General features: G+C 42.3%; 1 long non-coding RNA gene across 2 annotated transcripts in view; it reads right to left on the reverse strand.

Moving 5' to 3' along the window:
- Positions 1-23,004, reverse strand: part of LOC311596065 — a 106,130-nt gene that overhangs the window by 78,065 nt on the left and 5,061 nt on the right. For both annotated transcript variants that reach the window (XR_014778692.1, XR_014778693.1), the window contains exon 2: positions 19,597-19,711. This is a non-coding gene — a long non-coding RNA (uncharacterized lncRNA). The remainder of the gene's footprint in view (positions 1-19,596; positions 19,712-23,004) is intronic.

Consider the following 23,004-nt stretch of genomic DNA (forward strand, 5'->3'; position numbering starts at 1 on the left):
AAGCCAGGGAAATCCACCCGTGTCTCTGCCCCCATCTGACATTTTTCCCCCATGGCTGCTGGGATCCAAACTTGGGTCCTTCTGTTGCTCGTGCTTGCGACAACCACTCTTGCCCAGTGAGCCGTCTCTCCGGGCCCTTTCACTGTTTCTATGTATTTTGGAATTACAGCTCTAAGTCTCTTCAAGACAGGCTTTTCCATCTGCCTGAAACTGGATCCATGGCAGTGTGAGAACATCAGTTAGTTTCCTCATCTGAGATCCAGAGAGAAACTCTAACTTAAGCAAATGGGCAACTTACAAAAAGGATTCAGGGGAGCCCCAGCATAAGTCCTGGGGGACTAAATAGAGAGTGCTTTGCTCCAGAGCTCAGTAAGGAGGGGTATAGTATTCCACCTCACACACGGATGTCAGGATGAAAAAGTATAACGTAGTATTTTCCGAATCTTGCTCGTATTCTAAATCTCAGGGAGAGAAATCTCATCCAGTTTCCCTTGAACGTTAGACTAAAGCCAGGGGAGACAAATTATTTCCAAATGGAAACTCGGGTGTTAGCACCAAAAGAGAGCAGCGCGGGTTCTGAAAAACCTAAACAAGGACCGTCGTCCTACCCCTCACAAGACCTAACTATCTTCTTACTTTCACTGCCACCTCCCTCTCCTGTTTCCTCGTTCCAACGCAATCATGCAATTATCTTAAATTTTCCATCCGAAATCTTCTAGGTTGTATCCGTTTCCCTTATTCCTTTAGCCAGAATCTCACAAGCAAACGCCTCCGTAAGCACCACTGTCCCAGTTAGGGATTTCGCTGGCTCAGCTCGGGGAACCTCGCCATGCATCTAACTAAGCTTAGAGTATACTGTGCGTTTGTGTTGATTTCCCAGTTGGAAAGTATCCTGGATCTGATCTAGATGATACCCAGGTCAGCTGGCTGCCCAACACAGTATATCTGAACCTAAGCAGTCCAAGGAGCTTAGCTGACCCACCAGAACATCGCCCTCTTTGGAAAAAAGAGCGCGTATGGGGGGCTGCCTCCAGCAAAGCAGCTGCTCAGGCACAGGGGAGTAATATTGTCATGAGGCTGGGTACGCCATTTCACACAGCTGGATTTGAAAGAGCTAACGGGAAGTTTTGGGAGGGAGGAATGGAGAATTGCCTGTGGAGTCTCACCCTCGGGCTGTGTTTGTATGAGTCAGAAAGGTCTGGCTCACAGGCTGACACACTAGTACAGTTGCTGCGGGTGCCTCTCTGGTAATTCAGAGTATACCCAACAAGACCTGGTAGCTCGAACCTGACCTCTGCATGGGCACTGCACCCCTGGGCTTTCAGGGTGTCCTCACAGCACAGGTTCCACTGTGTAGTGGGATACCTGCCCATCAGACGGCAGCCGAGGGGTTCCTCTCATCGCTTGGGTTTCCAAGTTCTGACTTCATTCTCTCCAGGGCATTTTTCCCCTCATTTCCCTGGTACCTGGGGATGCAGTTGCTTCCTTCGCCCATGTTTAAGTTTGAATGTGAGTGAGGTTAAAAGTCCACAGCTGCCTGCTCACATTCAGAGTGTTTTTACTCTACTTTCAAGATTCACATTTATGAGGTATTTGAATTTGGAAAATCATTTGGGCGTCCCTAAATTGTCACTTCTTCATTTTTTTCTTTTTTTTTTTAACTGTCCTATATACTTTATATTATAAAAGAATCAACTGTCATAACTTTTGGATACTCAATTATGAGGATCTAATATGCTTGGATAAAATCACATAGGTCTTAACATATACTGGTTATGCTGATCTTTCTTTAATGTAGGATTTATATTTGGCCTTTAATCCTCTTTCGGTTGCTTTAAAATAAATAAGTTTATGGTTATTAAAATGATATATATGGCTAGAGATATACTTCAGTGGTAAAATGCTTGCTTAGCAAGGCCCTCGGTTCAATTCCCAGCATACATGTACACAAAAATAATAAATAAATAGGATTGCTTTAAATAAAAGAAATTATTAACTATAAAGGCTGCCTACTATCTCACCATAGAATTGAGTTTTGGAGAACTTACCTTTTGGCTATACACATGTGCAAAATATATATTTTTATAAACTTATTTTCACAATATCTTACAAATATGGATATTAATTAAGCAGTTTGCCAAAATATGAAATATCTTGCAAATGTTTTCTATTATTGCCATTCGATAATAGCTGTCGTTACTATTGAGCCAAAACTTCATTCTCCTAGACAATGATTAATTGAAAAACTGTATTTCAATATTTAATAAATAGTATTGTGATTAAAAGAAAACAAACCACTATGAGAAGGTACAGCTGCTGAGGGATAAACCAAGAACACACATCTCCAGGAAGGACTTGAGTGAGTTGGAACCCGGGTTTCAAAGTCATTACAATATTACTGTTCTTCTCATTATATCAGAGATTTTAAAAAATAGGCCTTCAAAAACGCTCTGTTGTGGTTTTCACAGCTGGTCTTAAGAATATGTCTACTTGGGAGGGTGTGGGGCTTAAGACAAGGCCTCCTGTAGCCCAAACTGCCTTGCTATGTAGCGAAGGATGCTCTTGGAGCTTCTCCCGGGCTCCACTTCTTAAAGGGTCCCATCTCCCAGCACTGCTCCCATCAGCACCAAGCCCATGACATGTGGGTCTTCCGGGGCTGCTTATCATGCTGAGACATATCCTGAGGACCATCATCTTAGCGACCAGCACAATCCATAGGGAATTTTCTAGTCTCAAACACTTTTGCACCCTGACTAAACCTCCATCTCAGGCACATGGATGGACACAGTCTCTTAGTGTGTCTCAGTTGGGTGCAGTCCAAGGTTTACTCTGTCCCCGTAAACTACCATCCATGGCTCCCCTGCACCTTGCACAGTCCTTTTGCTTCTTCTTATTCCAAGCAGATGCACATCTTGGAAAACAACACATCCCCTTGCTCCTTTAATCCATGCAACTGCCAGGCTGTTGTCCCTGAGAGAGGAGGGATCCCTGGTGCCAGATGAAGTTTGAGAGGGAAGGGAGAGCATTGATGCCTTTATTGAAGAATTTACAGAGGCAGTCAGGGGACTTAGCGTTTTCTGGTCAGTGTGCCTGTGCCTCTTAGAAGGGGCCAGAGAGTGGAAGGAAGTCAAATCATTCATGCTTTTTCTCCAGCTGTCATGCTCTATGGTGTTCATAAGGAAATGTGAACACGGTCTGTCTAATTGTCTGTCACCTTGGGGGCTTACTGCCTCCATCTGCCAACCTAGGTCTTGTCCTGGAAGCTTCTAGCCTCCGCACAATCTAACTTAGACCTAGAATGTTTTCAGCCTCTGAGACTTACTGTTGAATAAGCTCACCCTTTCTAGCTCTCTCCAAACTCTGACTGGCTGGTTCAGCTCAGCTGTTCTGGCTCAAACTCCTCTGCTTAGCTGACTGATTCAATCTGGCTTCTCTCAGTTGCTCACTGAATTGCTCTGCTTGGCCTCAAACTGACTCTAGCAATCTGTGCTAATCTTCTGGCTCCTCCTCACTCTCTGGCTTGTTCTCTTAACCTGTGACTACCCTGTTCTCTCTACAGCCTGTCTCTGTAAAACTCTCCTCTGAATTCCATGAACTGAAATGCCTCAAACCCAACTCCACTGCACTCACTCTCAACTCACTCTCAACCAAACAGCCTGAGCAGCACTGCCTAGCACTCAGAGATCTGCATGCCTCTGTCTCCTGAGTGCTGGGATTAAAGGCAGGTACCACCACGCCTAGACTTAAGCTTTTCTTTACCTGAAACTTGCTGTATAACAAGCTGGCTTTGAACTCAGAGATCTTCTTGCCTCTGCCTCCTGGGATTAAAGGCATGTCTGGATTCCAGCCGGATCACACAGATCTAGGTCTTTCGATGTGATCTCTTGCCAGAGCAGCCATGTTCTGAATTAAAATTCCTCTACAAGGAAAAGTGTGGATGGTGTGATCTTTAGATTTGAATGCAGCACCTGGCAACGTAACTGACTCTTCTAGTTTGTGAGGTGCAGCCTGGTAAGGGCAAGAATTCTGAAGGCACTGCTTGACAAAGTTCCAGTGCCCCAACAACCAGGTGTCCTTAAGGCCTGCTTTACAAACTTTCAGTGCCTGGATGCCTTGGATTGACCCTTTACTGTGGAAATTCCTATTAGAGGCCTCTCTCCAAAGGCTAGAATTGAAAATTAGTAAAAACTGATACTAATAAAAACTAAAAAAGTCACTGGTGATTGCCTGGGAAAATATAGCTATGCAGAAAATTGAGTCTTTTATAAAATTTACTCAGATTCATTGTTAGATTATTAATAAATGAGTTTCATAAATGATTTAGTGGATTTTAGAAGAATTAATAAAGAAGAAAATTTTAGGGAAACGTTGAAAGCTGACAAACTATAATTAAAATCACTAGGTCTTTATGCTCAGCTTTGGAAACAAGGAACTAGTGTAGAAAGAAAAGAGATCCTGACCATGCCATTATCAACAGACCTTAGTGCCTGTTTAAAAGTTAAAGAAAACAGTTTTAAAATTCTAATGTTCCTTCACAGGATTATAGTAAAGATAGAAACTGTACTAAAAAAAAGTTCATGATGAGGTTAAAGGAAGACATTGGAAACAGTCCTAAAGTCCTAATAGTTTTCTGTTCTTTACAAAACTACAGTAAAGATAGAAATTGTATTGATACAGGAGTTCAAGACAAAGTCACAGAGACAGACATGTTGACCCAATGAACTGCCTGCCCTTCTGAGTAAACGTGGCAGGCCAGGACTTTCCTTATTAAGGAAAAACAAAAAGTAAAAAGGCTACATAATATTTTTAAATGATAGCTTTATTTTAAATATAAAATAGGAAACGGAAGGATTAAGTAAAGGTCAGGAAGACACATTTAGAGTATCAGGTGGAGGGATTGATCTTTGATCTATTAACTATATGCCAACTTAAAACAAAATCAAATAGAGTCGCTTTGTTTAATACCTTTTGTAACTGCAAGGCTTTATGATACCAATCATAAGGAAGAAAGTTTTAAGTTAAAAGAAAGCTGATTTTATCCTAAAGTTAATTTTTAGTTCTCAGGAAATTTGCTGTTTGCTTGCTTTGTTCCCCTTGTCCTATATACTTATGTAACCAAAAAGGATTTCAAGCTGTGTAATCAATGACTAAAGTTTTTCAGGAAATGATTTTGTGTATAAATAAAGCTTACAAGAGACACATGTTGTCAGGGCAGGTAAGTCCACTAAGGCTTCCTCTCTGTCCAAAGAACTGAATGGTGTCCCATGTCTGATTCTTTCCTCCCTCGTCGCTCTTACATACACCCTTCCTCAGGGCCCGCCCCTCATCTGGAGCTGGACTCCGGCAGCAGCAGTCCCTTACCCATTGTAGTCAAGATCCTTGATTGGTTTGGTTGATTTGGTTTAAAAGTCTTTATCTATTTGGTTAGCTTTATGTACATAGTGGACCACCGAGGAAGGAACTTCTTATGCAGAGGATTTTAAAAGTAAGTTTGGCAGCATGCCTAAGCACCAGGTTCAATGCCAAAAACTGAAAATAAATTTAAAAATAAGAATAGAAGCAAATTTATAATTACCAACTTTAAGGACTGTTAAGATAAACACTTGCCATTAGCTAGCAGTGAATAATACCTTGGTCAGATTGCTATTTTAAATCAGTTGAATATCTGGTTATTAAGAAATTTTTCTGTAGTTTCTAAAGATCTATTTAGCTTACCATTTTGTTTAGTTAATAAATTCCTTTCATACAAACCGGTTTCAAGGTTTGCTGGTCTTACATCCATTTCTAAATTTGTTCTCCATTCTCTAAGAAACTAGCCCTAAGGAGAACTTTGCTGCAATTGATTAGAGAAACAGGTGACATAGGTTCTAAAAAATGATAACACCAGATGCATCTGCCTAAGTTCTTACAAGGACAAAAGTATCCAGGGCTGGCAAGATGGCTCAGTGGGAAGAGATGCTTTCTGCCAAGCCTGATGACCCGAGTTCAATCCTTGGGACCCAGTGGTAGAAGGAAAGAACTAAAGAACTGACCCCAGCAAGATGTCCTCTGACCTCCATGAACACAGCATTCTCTTGTGCACATGTACGCGCGCACGCACACACACACACACACACACACACACACACACACACACACTGAAAGTACATAGACATAGACGTAGTTTTAAGAATTACACAGCAAAATCAGCAGAGACTCTTTCTTCTGAATATACAGAAATGGAAATGGCAGCTAACAGTGTGCTAATTTCAGATTTGTTTCCCAACTCTATGTTTACAGGATAGGACAGCAAGGAAATCTACAAATCACCTTATAGGAAAGGCGGGTTGTGGTGCAGCAAGATGTTTCACTGAAATGCATAGAGCCCTGATTACCACTTCATGGCACCTTCTCCCAGGCTGCAAATGGGGGCCGTTGCTCTGTCGCGGTTGTGTCTTGCGCTGGCTTATGTGTGTGAACAGCTACATGCTGAGGGCCTAGCAGTCATCTTCTACATCAAAGCCGGAAGCCAAACAACTCCAGTGAGTTTAAAGCAAGTGAAATAAACACCCACTAGGAAAAAAGAGGAAAGGCTGGGGCCCAGAAAAATCCAGAGTATTTGGAACAATGCAAGGCAGCAGACACTGTAGGGAGGGGACAGCCCTGCCTCTACACTACTGAGGAGGGGTAGACAGTGACGTCGCAAAGTTTCTCAGAACCCAGTTGTGATGGATGGAGTAACACAAGAAAGGACTTGCTGCCCAGCTCCGAGGGCGGTGGTCATCAAGAAAACTCCAGCTGTGCATAGCTGCTTTGTCCAAAGGCTTTCTCTACAGCAAGGCAACCTCAGAACTGGCCTTCCACGGCCAAACAAGATGAGCTCATAAGAACTCCGTGGTGGGCCTACAACAAGATGGCTCGGTGGGTACAAGGTGTCTTGCCTCGGAGCCTGACAACCTGAGTTCAATCCCTGGGACCCACAGGATACATGGAGAGAAATGATGCCTGCAAGTTGTCCTCTGACATGCACATTCATGCTGTGACACACACACACATACACACACACACACACACACACACATACACACACACACACAAAAGTACATACATACATACATACATACATACATACAAACACACATATGGATGTACATACATATGGAGGGACATATATACACAGAGATAGATAGATAGATAGATAGATAGATAGATGATACAGAAATGTATTTTTCCAATGAAAAGATAAAACCCTGTCACTAATGCATTCTGTAAAGTTGTAAGCATCTCAGAAAAAAAAATTAGGAAAAGTATGGCATAGAGCAGAGAGAAAATAATAGCAGGTGGTAGGATTCATACACAAAACATTCTGTAAAGCCCTGACCCCTCAGGCTGGCTGGTGAGACGGCCTAGTGGGTAAAGACACCGCCACGCCTGACAACCCGAGTTGTATCCTCAGGTCACACACAGTGAAAGAAAAAAAAATGGCACTTGGCCTCTGGTCTCCATGTGCAGGCTGTGGATCACACATATGCACACACAATATGCAAACAAATATTTTTATTTATTTTATTTTTATTTTGTGTGCATTGGTATGAGGGTGTCAGGCTGCCTGGAACTGGAATTAGACAGTTGCAAGCTGCCACATGGGTGCTGGGCATTGAACCTGGGTTCTTTGGAAGAGCAGACAGAGCTCTTAACCACTGAGCCATCTCTCCAGCCCCAAATTAATATTTTTAAAAGTCCAGCCTTCTTGCTAACAATAGGCTGCAAATGCCAGCTTAACAAGAAATGTCCACTGAATTAATATGAATGAGTAAAATGAATGATTGACTAAAACATGTTTGGTAATAAATGATATTTTAAAGTATGATCAGACCAACTACAGGCAGATGTGGTGCCTGAGGCCTGTGATCTCAGTGTTTGATGAGGGATGAGGCAGAAGAGTTGCTTAGGGCTCAAGGCAAGCTGGGTCACATAGCAGGTTCCAGGCCAGACTCAGCAAACACTGCTGGACTGTCTCAAAAAGACAACAGCAAAATTAAGGCCAATTATGGTTTATATTGTAAAGATAATATTGCAAATATTCATCCCAAAAGAATTCTTAAGTTCAATTTAATTCTAATCTACCTCCCAGAAGGTTTAGGAAACTGACCAAATTTTATATATTTATATATATAATCTTATCTATTTTACATATGATAAATAATATAGAAAATATAATTTTACATAGATAATCTCACAATACACCATGAAATTTATGTGCAAGAGAAAGAGAGAGAGTAGGAATAACATTTTGTCATTTTTGATAACAAAAATGAGCAGGAGAATTGCACAAACCAGGTTTGAAGACTCAGTGAAATAATATTAAGAATGACAGTGATGTGGGCAGAAAAGATAAATAAAACTGAAGACCGGAACAGACCCAGGACATAAAAATCCAGCAAACGATCATTTATTGCTTCTCACATTCTAAGAATCAGATAGCTCATCATGGACTTCTTCTACCTCAGGTGCTGCTGACAAAGCAGCTAGGCTGGGGCCAAGACGGCTTTGATTATGTATCTGGCATTTTGCATGAGGAAACTGGATTGTCGGTGACTGACCGAGCCTCCTCTTATCTCGCTTTCTCTCTACTTTGTCTTCCCGGGACACTGACCCGTTCGGTAATCTACCATGAGTTTCTTGACATGACAGCTGATCACAGGAGAACAGAACAGAAGTCCCTCTGTCTTTTAGGGCCCACAGCAAGCACAACACAGTTGGAGCTGCATTCTTTTTGGCCAAAGCAAGCCTCAGAAGCTGAGATTCAAGGAAAGCTGTGGTCCCAGCTCTTGGCTGGAGTAATTTCAGGAGCTTAGAGAGCTAGGAAGAGATGTTCATAACTAACTCTGCACACAATTTGTGAATACTTAGTTTTATGATACACACATGCAAACACATGCAGACCCCAGAGACAGCTTGTTTTGCAGACTAAACGTATCAAATATTACTTTTCAAAGAATAGGAAAATAAGGAATGTTTATCAACTCATTGATAGTGTTTATTTAGCCTTGATTCTAAAAGCATACTGAACTACTCTAAGAAGGAGAATAAATCAGTCTTATTTTAAAGCATAAAATACTTGAATTAAAATATTTCAGGAAGTTAATCTATCAATATGTCAAATAAATAATATATTGAATCCATGTTTATATGGGCTTACACCAGAAAACCCGATTCGTGTTTAACAAAATAAAAAAGGAAAGATATAAACATCTCAAAGGTGGAAGAATTGGGTGCTTCTCTTACTAAAAAAGGATTCATGATTTTAAAGAATTTTTTAGGAAAGAAAAATAAGGGTGAACTTCCTTACAAGCCTGCATCTGCTGAAAGCTTAGAAAATCACCCTGAAAGGCAATAAATTGAGGTATTTTCTGTAAAGACAGAAACATGCTAGGAATAACCATAGTCAATGTTTCTATGCAACACTTCCCCCATATTTCTAGTCTGGGTGAGGAACAGGAAGGGCAGGAGAAAAGGGAAACGACACAGGGATCAGCGAGGCAGAAACCAAGCATTAGTTATTTTCTAGTAATATCTTTCCTACTTAGAAACCCAGAGAAATTCTTCAAATAAATTAGGCAACAATGCAATTTGAGTACCTGCATGGATGCAGCATAAAATTATGATTTTTTGGATCACAATATAAATATCTTTGTTTTCTTAAGAGCTCAAATGGAGCTGAAAAATCAATGATTGGGAAAGCGCTCATGTGTACATAGCTATCGCAAGATCAAAATAAAGCACCTTGATTTTAAATTCATTCTTGTGAATTAATGCCAGATGTTTTTCAGGAAAACTGTTGACCAGATTGGTGAATATTTAGGAACATGGGAAAGATTTTTTTTTCAAGTTTAAAAACTACAGAAGGAGTCATAAAACAAGAAATTGTTAAGTTAGACTCCATAAACATGTTACATGCCATTAGACAGCCATACATTTAACTATAAGCTGTAATGATGTCCACAAATGAAGCCAACGACCATTCCTCTCCATATACAAAGCACATCTGTGCATATGAAAGTGCACCTGACAAACTCTCCAATAGAAAATCCCCCCCAAAGAATCAGGAAGTAGACACGGGGAAGAAGTCATGAGGATGATGACACAAGGAAATAGAGAGCCTGAATAAAAGGACTCCGTCCCGTAAACACAAGCCTCTCACAACAAAATGACTGCTACCAAACAGCTGCCATGTGATACGTTTTCACCACTGAACAGAAACCAACAACCAAGGAAAGCTATTTATGTGGTACAGGCAGGTCCTTTTCCACATTGCTATTAGGAATTTGCCCTGCAGAACGAACCTTCCATCCGTATTTCTATAGCATAATTTAATAGTATCAATTGCTTGGCCCAGTAATTCCATAGCTATGTATGTCCTCCAGTATTTACATAATTACACACAGAGAGACTCCGACACAAATGTTTCTTATTATGATATAGTTCTGTTCTGATAAGCTCATATAACCTGAAATATGGGAAGTCAGAATTGCATTTATCACTAAGTAGGCATATTATGCAGACGGACATTTTTCAAACATGAAAATAAAATCACCAAATACAATACCAAAAATAAAAGCATATTGGAGCGAAGGCTCAGAGGGTAAAGTGTTTACCATGAAAGCATGAGTCATGAGTTCAGATCCTCAACACTCACATAAAAGCCAGGCATGCGTGCTAGCACACTCTATAACCACAGCCCTGAGGGAGCAGAGACAGACGGGTCCTGGAGCCTGGTAGGCCAAGTAGTCTAGCCAAAGTGATCTCTGGGTTCACTGAAAGACCTTTTCTTAAAATACAATGTGAAAAGTGGTAGAGAAAGAGGCATGTTAATCTCTGGCCTCTACACACAACCCCTCTCATGTTCATACGCCACACACATATACACAACACACACACACACACACACACTCTCTCTCTCTCTCTCTCTCTCTCTCTCTCTCTCTCTCTCTCTTTCTCTTATGTTCATACACCACACATACACACACTCCACACACCACACCACACACACACACACACATTGACAACCACACCACACACACACATTGACAACCACACACCACACACACACATTGACAACTACACCACACACACATTGACAATCACACACCATACACACACACACACACACACACACACATACACATTGACAACAGTAATGACAGCTACCCTCATGAACATGGTGTTCAGCTAGGCGTTAAGACTATGACTGCTCAGCAATGAAAGAGGATACTGCACCACATAACACTAGTCCACAAACCAGGCAAAACTGACCTTGGAAGGATGGCTCCTGGGAAGGACGTACTGCTCCCACAGCCATTGTTAAGTTGAAACACCCCTAAATGGAAGCATTGTAAGTCGGATCCAGCTCTTAAGTGCAAAGCTGCCTGTAACCTTATTTCAACTATAAGGGAAAAAAAAAACAGGCAAGAAACATGACATGGTTAAATAACTACCAATGGTGATTTCAAATTTGTATATGCATAAGAACACTTCCCCAAGACTTTCATTCAGGGAGGATCATGACTTCAAGGCTAACTTACTCTATAGCAAGTTCAAGGCCAGTCGGATCAGCACATAGTGAGACTATCTCTTAAGGAAAATTATTTGATGCAAAAGCTTAGCTTAAAATGAGTTTCATGTATCCGGGAGGTGGTGGTGCACGCCTTTAATCCCAGTGCTTGGGAGGCAGAGGCAGGTGGATCTCTGTGAGTTCAAAGCCAGCCTGGTCTACAAAGTGAGTCTTGGACAGCCAAAGGGTAAACAGAGAAACCCTGTCTCAAAAAAACAAAACAAAACAAAACCAAAACAAAACAAAAATGAGTTTCCTGTGAAGCTGCTATGATGTGGAGTGTGTGATGCCAACGAGCTCTATGGCTGACTCTCAATTCCTGGCTGCCCAAGTCCCGTACGGGTCCAACAACCTTATTTCTAAGATTCCCTAAAGACAACATGAAAAACTGGGGGTGGAGTGATGTATAATGTTAAAAGATTATTGAATGTATAGTTCAAAAACTGTAAACATAAATAAAAAGCTCACAAATCACAAAAAATTAATGTACAAACCTATTTGATCTCAATTAAAAAGATATATATATATATGAGTAGCCAGTGGTTGGCTGACTCTTTGTTATGTCTGTACTTTTCAAAATTCTTTTAATAAGAGTGTGTGTTCCTTTCACAATTAGGGGAAGTAGAAAATCATTAACAAACATGAATATACTTCATTCAAATCTTTTAATTATGCACATCTATGGGGGGGAGTCTTGGAATTTTAAGAAAACTTTTTATTAGAAACAGTCTACCTCTGGGACATTTATCTTAAGCATTATTCAGAGCACATATGAAATCAATTACAGCCCCCAACTAGCTTAGAGAGCGTCTGTGTGCCTGTGAATCTCTCCACAGCAAATTGCCTCAGCCGTGGCCAAAATCAAAATTTCTCAGTTGCCTTGGTTGACCTACAAATGTTTTGTGTAATTTGCTATTATCTGGAAGGAAAACAGTTGTTAGAAAATAAATCGCTTTTTTTTTTAATTTGTAAGTGTTGCCAAGAAATATTCTTCATCCTTTAGACATGCCAGAAAAAAAATCAGTAAATAAATGGAATTTCTAAAATGAATTTTGAACATCACTATTCATTAATCTCTAGACACACAAAGTGAAGAAGAGGGAAGGTGCTTTAAAGAAGTAATGGATAATGGTATTTGATGATTTACAAAATTTAAAAATAAATTCATGAATAGACAATGACAATGTTAATAATCACTTTTTAAAATAGGTAGAAAAATAAGAGAGGCATTTTCTACAATAAAAGCAAAACCAAAAAGAAATGACCCAGTCTTTACTCATGACCACTTTTCTCTTCCTGTTTCATTAATTTATTCACTTATTTTTTTGAGACAGGCTGGCCTTGAACTTCTGAACCTCCTGCATCCACCGGCCACGTGAATGCTAGGCTTGCAAATATACAGGCAGAGCACCTCCTGGACTCTGCACATGCTAAGCGAGCACTGACCGACTGAGCTGCACCCACAGGTCATGACCGCTCGTCTCAAAGGGGCCCTTCAGCCTGAGGCAGTCCACTCATCTGTCTGTAGCTTCCTCACTCTCCATCTCTCTAAAATGACAGCTTGAACCTTTTTCTCTTCCTTCAAGCATCTGTCTGTCACCCCTAACTTTCAGGAGAAGGCCTTGAGTCTTTTTTCACCAAGAAAACAGAATCAACCAAAGAAGGCGACAGCTTGTCCCTTAACCGCCAAATCTACCTACTTCCTGGTATGCGTGGCCTGGTCCTCTCAGTCCCTCCTCTGTCTGAGCCTTCCAACTTCGCCTTAGAACGCCATCCCTCTCTGCATCTCAGGAGCAGCAATTACTCCCTCTTTCTCCTGCACCCTTAGTCTCTGTCAAAAAGTGCACCAGAGGCTCCTCGGTCCGCATTCAAGCCCCACATTCCCCACTCACCCTAAGCCGCCATCGCACATTTCTGCCTTCCTTTAGTGCAAAACTATAGAAGGGTGCCTGCTTTGGCGTCTCTAGTTCCATTTTTCCTATATTGCTTGCACACAGTCCTTGCAGTCTTTCCTCCCAACCACAGCCATGACAGCATCACACCTCCCCCGTCTACCTCTAGCACTCATACTGCATCCAACACACCCTTGCACTACCACACTCAGCAACACCGTGGGTGTGCTCCCTCCTTCAGCATCTGTCCATCCCAACCAGTCTGTACACGGCAAGCACTGGGTCCCGAGGGCCCAGAAAATGGCTTGGCAAGGAACAGGTACCTAGTAAATGCTTGTTTAATGGATGATTGAGAACAATAAATCTCTGTACCTATCACTAACTGTCAAATTGGACATGAGAGCTTCAAACCCAGATGCACTTTATATATATATATATATATATATATATATATATATATATATATATATATATATAGTCCCTATAGGTTCATACTGTAACCTGAATCTCTGATAGAGGAGACTGAGCTGGATGGAAGCCTCGTGAGCTAAACAGGGTCTACAGCGAAAATAAACTGAGAGGTGCAAAGCTGTGACATTGTTTACCATTGTGAAAATAAGCAGCACATTATATTGCTTCAGCCTACTCACAAGTGAGCAGTGAGGCAGTCCTGAGCATCTACTCCACGATCCAGAACAACACACGGAACAGCCACACCCCAGAGATGGCCAGGGCAGACATCACAGCTGCAACTCCCATGCAAGTTTAGCAGATTCTTTTGGGGCCATAAAAACTTAAAAGCAACCAGTCCATGAAACTGGTGCTAGAAGGGGCCTGCCTTCACCCCAACACACACACACATACACACACACACAGGTGACAGGTGCACACACACAGACATAGACATGTACACAGAGACACACAGGCACACACACACACACAGGTAACAGGCACACACACACATGGACATATATACAGAGATACACAGGCACACATGTACATACAGGCAGGCATACACACACACACACACACACACACACACACACACACACATACACACACACAGAGCTTCAGCTCACATGGCCTCATCAGCATCAGTCATCTTTTTGTTTGTTTTGTTTTGTTTTGTTATGATTTTTGAGACAGAGTTTCTCTGTGTAGCCTTGGCTGTCCTGGACTTGTTTTGTAGACCAGGCTGGCCTTGAACTCACAGAGATCCATCTGCCTCTGCCTCCCAAGTGCTGGGATTACAGGCGTGTGTCTGGGATTACAGGCCTAGCATCAGTCATCTGTATAAAGCACAGCCCTTCATGTCTCCATGGCCTCTGGCTCTCAGCAGCAATTGCACAGCACAGCAGAAGGCATGGCAGCCTGAGAGGAGAACAGTGTGGAGCAGCAATTTGATGTCACAAGATAAAAGTAAGTTACACTCAACCTCTCTTTTGTAAGGACACAGATCATCAACTCACGTGGTTTAAAAGGGTACCCATATCTTTCTAGTTACAAATATTAAAAATGGGCATTTGAAGAGGTAATTCTTCAGAGGGGGATTTACGTGACGGTAAGGTTTAACCTCCAACCACATCAGACAAATGGCGTGTGCATGTAATTCACCAGAGGATTAAGAAAAGAGCAACAATAAGTGGTCGTGATGTTTATGTGTATTTCTGTTTATGAATTCTCATGATGTTTATATACTCAACTCATGTGGAAGATCTTTGACAGTCAATATATATCATATCTGACGTCAGGATAGCTCACTGATCCAAAGAATGAAAGGTAGCTTAATTTATTATTTTTGTGATCCTCTAAAGAAATAAACCAGGGGTCTATGGGGACACCCACGCATGAGAATATTAATTCAGATCCCTAGCACCCACATAAAAAGCTGGGCACAGTGACAGACACAGCCCTGCAATCTCAGACCTGGGAAACGGAGATAGGAGCATCCCTGAGGCTCCCCTGACCAGCTAGTGTAGTCAGACTGACAAGCTCTGTGTTCATGAGAAACCCTGTCTCAAAAAGAAAGAAAGAGAAAGAGAAAGGAGAGGAAGGAGGGGGGAAGGGAAGGAGGAAGAGGAACAATTGAAAAAAACACCAGACATTTACCTGTGGTCTCCACATGCTTATGCACACGTGTACCTCTATTCACATGCACAAATCAGTCTCTCCACCCTCCCCAACACACATGCATGTATGTATTCATGAACACACACATACTCATATGCACAAAAATACATATACTCCATAGATACACACACACATGCACTCATATATACACACACATACATACATAACCACACGTGCCTATATATACACATGCATACATACAGATACACATGCACACATACACACATGCACACTCATAACACACAGAACATACACATAGACACATGTATACACATACATAAACACACTCATACACACTCAGAGACATACATATATACACACGGGCACATACACATACAGACACACATACCACATACACATATAGACACATAGAGACACACACACCACATACACATACAGACACACAGACACGCAGACACATATGCACCCACAATACACATAGATATATAACACACACAGACACACATGTACACACACCCATACACACATAACCACATACACCCATACGCGTGCACACACACACACACACACACAGGTTTTGTGATGAGGTACACAGGTTTTCAACTCCCAGCCTGGTTTTCTAAGCCTACCTATATAATCTTAAGAATAAAAGCAAAAAAAAAAAAAAAAAGAAAAGAAAAGAAGAAAGAAAGAAAAAGAAAGAAAGAAAAAGAAAGAAAGAAAAGAAAAAAGAATAAAAGCAAACTAGTACCATTGAGGGAAATCCTGACAGTCAGGCTCTCTATAAGCCAAAATGGAAGCTTAATATTAGGAGTTTTCTAATTTTTCTACCCTCATTAGCTCTCTGCTTTCAGACTCCACGGCTGGCAATACCCACAGTGTCTTGGAACTTGTTTCTGTCACACATAGGTAAAGATTTGTTTAACTTGAAAGTCCTCCCCAGTTCATTGCATTGAAGCCGGGATGGAGGAGCTGATCACACATTTCTGCTTAGGGATCAGCACACCCAGCTCTTATTCCAGCACAGAGGCTTTGCCGGGCTTCCAAAAGGCACACTCTAGATCCTGGGAAGCTTAACAAAAACTTTGTTGTTTTTAATCAGCAAAGGGGGATGTTCAAAGTTGAGACACAGAAAGCAGCCTGTTCTCTAGAAAACAGGAAAATAAAAAGCTTAAATACCATTTTCACTTTTGCTTTGAGACAGATTCTAAGCTCTGTGACAGAGAGTATTACACACGCACACACACACACACACACACACACACACACCAATCCTTCTCCTACACCATTGTCCAGTGATCATGTGAAAGATTTTTAACGGTTGAGTTTTATGTTTGAGGGGAAGGACGTGGTTCCCAGATGTCACCAGGATTGTCACTCTGCCTCCTGGACAAATGTTCCTCAAGCTCCTAAAATATGATACTCAACCACAGGAAACTGTTAGTACATTAGAGGATCAAGCCTCAGGTTCTGGAGTTAAGACTTGGGTGAATTCTCCCTTCACCATCCTACAGACCTTGCCCTGTGAGTGTCCACGGAGATGAAAGCATGGCTTGTTTCACTGGGCTACTACAAGAATTATAGGGAAGAGCGGGGTGTGGGACACATTCCTTTAATGCCAGCACTTGGGATGCTGAGGCAAGTAGGTCCAGCCTGCTCTATATAGTAAAGCAAGTGGGTCCAGCCTGGTCTATATAGTAAAGCAAGTAGGTCCTGCCTGGTTTATACAGTAAAACCCAGGTCAGCCAGTGCTAGTTGTCAGACCCTATTATCTACAATAATCATCCACACAGCACACAAGAAACGCTAACCACTGTCATCTGGCACTGTAACTGTGAGTGAGACAGTGATCACAAGTGACATACTTCGTCCTTGCCAGCACGCCGTGCAGTCTTCCCTTCTGAGTTACTGTGTGACAATGGGAGGAGAGAGTGGGGCATTCTAGCTTCAACCTAGACTCCTTCAGTACAAGAAAGTCTCGAGCCGGGCGTGGTGACGCATGCTTGTAATCCCAGCCCTCGGGAGGCAGAGGCAGGTGGATCTCTGAGTTCCAGGCCAGGATGGTCTACAGAGCGAGTCCTGGACAGCCAAGGCTACACAGCGAAACCCTGTCTCGGAAAAAAAAAAAGAAAAGAAAAGAAAAGAAAGTCTATACTATTTGACCTAAACTCATTTCCCACCAAATCACAGAGACACTAGAGAAGGAAAGAATGAAGAAACAAGATGACAAACATAATTTTTTTGAGAATTTGCATGTGTCAAAAAGTAAGATGTAAAGAACCCGGGCGGGATGCAGCTCAGTGCACAGGCGGGATGCAGCTCGGTGCACGGGATGCAGCTCGGTGCACGGGCGGGATGCAGCAGCTCGGTGGTAGAGCACTTTCGGGAATACAGCAGGTCCTGAGTCCAAAGCCCAGCACTGCCAAAAATACAAACTAAAGAAGGAACTACAAAGAACATTCAGAGGACACTCCTGCTGAGTGAGGAAAACTGAATGCAGATACACACATGTACACACACACAAGTGCACACACACATCCACAACAGCCAACAGCATAACGATGAGACGGTCTAGCAACGGATTCTTGCCCTCACCGCCCATTCCTTCATCTGCTCAGAGCAAGGTCCCTCATGTGCTTGTTGTAGCTAAAAAGAAATAGCGAACAGAATGTGAGCACAGCCCCGTGTATTACAACCCCCAAAACTAAAAAGGGTGTGTGGACTACATGCGGCGTGTACTGAATTCCTGTCCAGAAAGGCGGATCCAGTACCTGCTTTCATGGGCGCTTGACGAGCATGTTTTAGCAATTATAATCAATGTCTGACCTTGACATGAGAAAATGTTATTTCTTCAAGTTAAAAAGAGCCTGCAATGGCCTTCTGTGGTGCTTTCCCATCCCCCTATAATTAGGCCTTTCTACCTCGTTTTTTCCCCTTCCTCTTTTTTTTTCTTCTTTTACTGCAGGATTTATAAAATCCTTTGAAACATGTTGTTTCCAGATGTAGGTCCCAAGTGCCCTGTCATTTACTCCTTGTCCGAGCCCTGAGCAGATGGAATTACACAAGTTCGGCTCTATGAATCCGCCCTCCGTGCCTTCATTAAACCCCGGGATTTTAAGGCGTCTGCCCAGTTCCTGGCAGGGACCTTTCCTTACTTCCACCCCCAAGCTGTAAATTACTAGCTCATTAGACTCAATTGTAAATGATTAGGTGTCTGGAATGCACTTGCCTTTCCCTGAGGCCTCCTTGGAGTAATTACTGCGCCACAGGCCTCGCTACTTAACTCAAGCAATGGAGGGTTTGAGCTGCTCACTAAAAAAGAAGGTTTTATTTTTCTTAGGGTATTAAAACTCTATTATCATTTAGCTCCAAAAGCAGACGATTTGTGACCGCCCATTTCCCTCTGAGCAATCAGTCTTCGAACAGGAGAGAGCTGTAATCAACAGGCCTTTTTTTTTTTTTTTAAGAATATTTTTCCCTCCACCACAAAAGCAGTTGGAACTACAGTGTGTGTGTATGTTGTGTGTGTGTGTGTGTGTGTGTGTGTGTGTGTAGCATCAGTGAGATAATTGAACATATTTTAAAGGCTACAATGGGCACTTTCATTTTTTAAGACCATCTTGAAAGTATTTCAAGGTTTTTGGGTTTTTTTTTTTTGAGAAAGAAAAACAAAGGTAACTGGGAAATTTTTTCCTTTCCTTTTCTTTCTTTCTCTCTTTTTTTCTGCCTAGTCACCCAGTTCTGCCTCTTTGATGACATTCATTAAAAAAAAAAAGTACTCAAGACCTTGCTGAGTTTGGAAACGTGGTGAGTAAAGGATTGGAGTTGGTTGGGGAAGGGCTGTCACATTGAATAAATAACCCAGCTGAAGTTCCCAGCCTGGTTGCCATCATTTTAGCAGAGAAGGTAAAACTAATATTCCCTGAGGGGCGGAAGTCAGAAGGTCAGTTCTCTTTCTTACTGAAGTTTTTACCTCTGTGGTCGACTGGGGGTGGTGGAGGGGTGGGGGGTGGGGGTTACCATCTTAAGCCGTTCCTTATGCCTGTTTGTGGCTCCTCCTCGGCCTCCTGTTTCACTGCAGTCACTCAGCTGCGCTTCACCATGTCTCCAGACAGAAGGAAAGATGGCAACTTACCTTAGAGAGAAAGAGAAGGAGAAACGTGAATGCTGCAGCTAGGAGGCCAAAGAAGTATTGGAAATCCAGCAGAGGTGGGGGGGGGGGGGAGGGAGGGAGGATGAGAGAAAGAGAGAGAGAAAGGGGAGGGAAGGAGGGAGAGAGACAGAGACACAGGGAGAGACAGACAGAAGGACAGAAAAACAGAGAGGCTGCGGGAGGGAGACAGACAGAGGGACAGACAGACAGAGACAGAGAGAGACAGAGACAGAGAGACAGACAGGGGGGCGAGGAGTTCCCACCGTGCACGAAGCGAGAAAGCCAGGATGTAGAAAATAAAGCCGCACCCTCCATTCCCAGAATGCCCTTCGCCTAGGCATGTGATGTTGGATGCCCTTGATTCCCAATACAGGACAGAAGAGCTGGCCAGGAAGCTATGTGTCTATTTGTTGACGTTCGCTGTGCGTGTGAAGGGGGAAAAATAGCTCACTTGAAAATTGCTTGGCAAGACTGATCCCTAAGTGGGATAGCTGTAAAACTACAACTGGCTAAAACTGGAACAAACAAGTATAACTTGATCATGGCTCCTCAACTAGCGCCTCAGAATGAATAGGGCTGTAAGAACAGCAATGGAGCTACTCCGAAGAAACAGAGGAATGAAGCATTATTTGTATCACAAAGTGGGACACAGGAAAGGGAGGACACGGCCCTGTTTCATGCCCGCAGCACACATTTGGCTTGGTGAGGACTTTGGGAAAGCGTCATCACTCGGGCACCCCGAGGTCTAGGGCCTTGGGAGGTCGTCCTCGTTAATGCTGAGGTGGACACCAGCCTCGGTGACACTCTAGATGTTTTACAAATGTCTCTGGATTTTTTTCAGAAGGATCCACCCAATAGAAGGATACCAAATAAATAAAACACAAGAGAAGCAGACAGTGAAACTCGGTGGGGAATATGTGTGCCTTTGGTCAGCCTCCAGCAAGTTCCCAGGGAATGTGTCACTACAGACTTCACACCGCAGCCTCAGTCCACCGAGTCCAGCAAAATCAACTTGTACAAAGAAACACCAAAACTGGGAGAAAAAAAAAAAGCTAGTGAAGTTGACTCAATTACTTCAAATTAACCATTTCAGGTAATTCATTCTTTGGCAATTTTTTTTATTCATCTTACAATTATCACATAAAAGCAAGATGACAGGATGAAAAGTACCAATATTCTCCTTTCTTATAAAAAAAAAAGAGATCATCACATGCCAACTGAGTAGCCCAAGGACAGTTCTAGAATGAGATAAAGGAGGAGACGCACAGTGATGACTATACAGAGATGGGTGAGGAAGGCCTTAACTGTACCCCTACCCTATTCACCGGTCGGTCGTTCACAGCTAGACTTCACAGACCTCAGCCACTTGCACTCGTTGACTACTGGGGTCACCACAGCCTTCACAGAATGCTGACCTCAACCGACTGAGTTGCCTGGAGGCTGTGCCATGGAATGCTCCCCAGAAGCAAAGTCACTACAGGTTAACCAAGCCCTGTCCGTGCCAAAGCCAGGCTGTAAGGTCTAGAAGACTCTGTCAGATACACAGGCATTTGTGCAAAGCCATAGGGAAAAGAAAAAGAAAAAGCACAGACCAGGGCAACATAAGGCAACCAAAGGAGCAGACTGGTTCTCCAGTAAATGACCACCGCCCCCAAAGAGATGAAGATCCATGGCTTTCTTGAAAAGAAATGAAAATAATTATATTAGAGGGAGATGCAAAGAAAAGGGGATGCATGAGGCAATGAGCTCTAGGAAAGCAAGACATCAACAAAGCCAGAAGTTCAGAGGAGAACTAGAGATCATTACAACCACGAGAAAAGGAGCCCAGTACAGCTGCCAAAATGGAGGGCACAGTGACTACAGGACACAGAAGAGACCTTCAGCATCAGGTCCAACTGAGCAGAAAACAATAGTCTATGAGCTTGAAGGCAGGACAGGAAAGAAAAGATAGGAAAAAAAGAGTGATAACATATATGAGATGGGGTCCTAGAGCTGAAAGGAGGAGCAGACACAAGCCGCCACTCCTAACCCGGAAGCTCTCTCCAATAGATAGCCAATAGGAGCTAATTTCAGTTAGCTCCAAGGGCGTCTCAAGGGCAAGACTACACGTAAGGGCAGGCTGATGCCAGCAGGAAACAAACTCAGAAGCATCTTGGGACGTTTTTTGTCTTATAGTGTCATGTCAAGGGTTTTGGTTTGTTTGTTTGCTTTGTTTTTATCTTCTCTCTCCCTCCCTCTCTCTTTCTCTCCGCCCCCCACCCCTCTTTCTCCCTCTCCTCTACAGGTCCTTTGTGTATATGTGATGGCTTCTAGTTTGTTTGTTTTTTTTAATGGAATTCCTGAGTGTGCAAACGAGTGGGTCTCTGCATCTATATTATTTTTCTGTTTATTTTCTTCTATTCTGATTTGTTGGCTTTTGTTTTATCACATCATATTTTATTTTGTGGTATTACTAGCCCTTAGAAGCGTGTTTGTTTTCTTATGAGAGAGACAAATGGGGTAGGTCTGGGTGAGAGAGAAGGGGAAGAGGAACCGGAAGGAGTAAGGGGAAGGGAAACCACAGTTAGGATATATTGTGTGAGGGGGAAAAAATCTATTTTCAATCAAGGGAAAAAATTAAAGATGATAATGTCATCATTAAGCTAAGAAACACTCCAAGAAAGGGGGGGGGGGAGAAATTGAATAAATAAAACAAAAACACCAAAGTTTGAGAGAGAGATGGACTCTCAACAACATGATTTTCAAAAGTCCTTAAGCTTAAAAAGGTCTTCAACCAGACCCATCAGAACTCTACTGTCAAAAGCCAAAGTCAAAAGGAAAAATTTCAAAGCAGCAATAGAAAACAAGGTTCACCCAAGAGAATCTTTATCAGACTATCAGCGGGTTTCTCAGCAGAAACCTTGTGACCCGATGGAGAATGAAAGTGAATTTTTAAAATTCTGGCCCAGAGTGTAGCTTTGCACTTACCTAGCATGTGCAAGACCCTACATTCAATCCTTTACACACACACACACACACACACACACACACACACACACACACACACACACGTGTACACACAGAGTAACTATGCAGAGTGATGGATGAAGTAGTAAACATTTCTCAATATGTATCGAAACAACCTCAGCATTCTTTAAGCATATAGAGTTTTTAACAGTGCTAACTAGAATATTAATAAGTTTTTCTTCCACCTCAACCATGAACCATTTCAGATTTTTGGTAGTTAGTAATAAAAATATTTTTATATATTTATAAGCCATTTGTGAATTTGCACG

This window comes from Acomys minous (genome assembly GCF_964271855.1).
Source record: "Acomys minous genome assembly, chromosome: 1".
NCBI lineage: Eukaryota > Metazoa > Chordata > Mammalia > Rodentia > Muridae > Acomys > Acomys minous.